This window comes from Eimeria tenella, genomic scaffold (genome assembly GCF_000499545.2).
Source record: "Eimeria tenella Houghton genomic scaffold, Eth_scaff2491, whole genome shotgun sequence".
NCBI classification, from domain to species: domain Eukaryota; phylum Apicomplexa; class Conoidasida; order Eucoccidiorida; family Eimeriidae; genus Eimeria; species Eimeria tenella.
This window is the reverse complement of record NW_013542356.1, coordinates 1-633: the sequence shown is the minus strand read 5'-3', so window position 1 is coordinate 633 and position 633 is coordinate 1.

Here is a 633-nt window from a genome sequence, read left to right as displayed (position 1 = left end):
GGGGGCCCCCCGGGGGGCCCCCCCCAGCCCCCGCGGACCATGTGGCCCCGAAGTGGAGACATGAAGATATGAGCAAAGCCATGGTGGAGGAAATGTTGGGAAACATTTTGGAAAAGGGAAAGTGCAAAGAAATAGAATTAGATGATTTAAATTTAATTCAACAACTCATTGAGGGGGCCCCCAAGTCCTACCGGGGACTGCTGGGGGGCCCCCCCGTCGACGAACTCACCAGGGCCGCCTTCGATATCGTCGGTCCGCAAACCCTAAACCCTAAACCCTAAACCCTAAATCCTAAAGAGCCGAGCTGATTCGGATGCAACAGGGAGGTCCGGGGTTTGGAAGAAGCGCTTTCTTGGGCTTGATGCCTCAGGGGCTTTGCAGGGCTTTTGAATGAGGGTTTAGGGTTTAGGGTTTAGGGTTTAGGGTTTAGGGTCTATGCTTCGGGATCTAGGGTTTAGCATTTGGGGTCCGGGGTTTAATATCTAGGCCACACTTCTCAAGTTTGAGGGTTGAGGGCCTGGCGTTTAGGCTTCAGGCTTCACGCTTCAGGGTTTAGGGTTTAGGGTTTAGGGCTTAGGGTTTGGGTGCAGCGAACCAGCGGACGGGCCTGGACGTGGACCGCCTGGACTACCT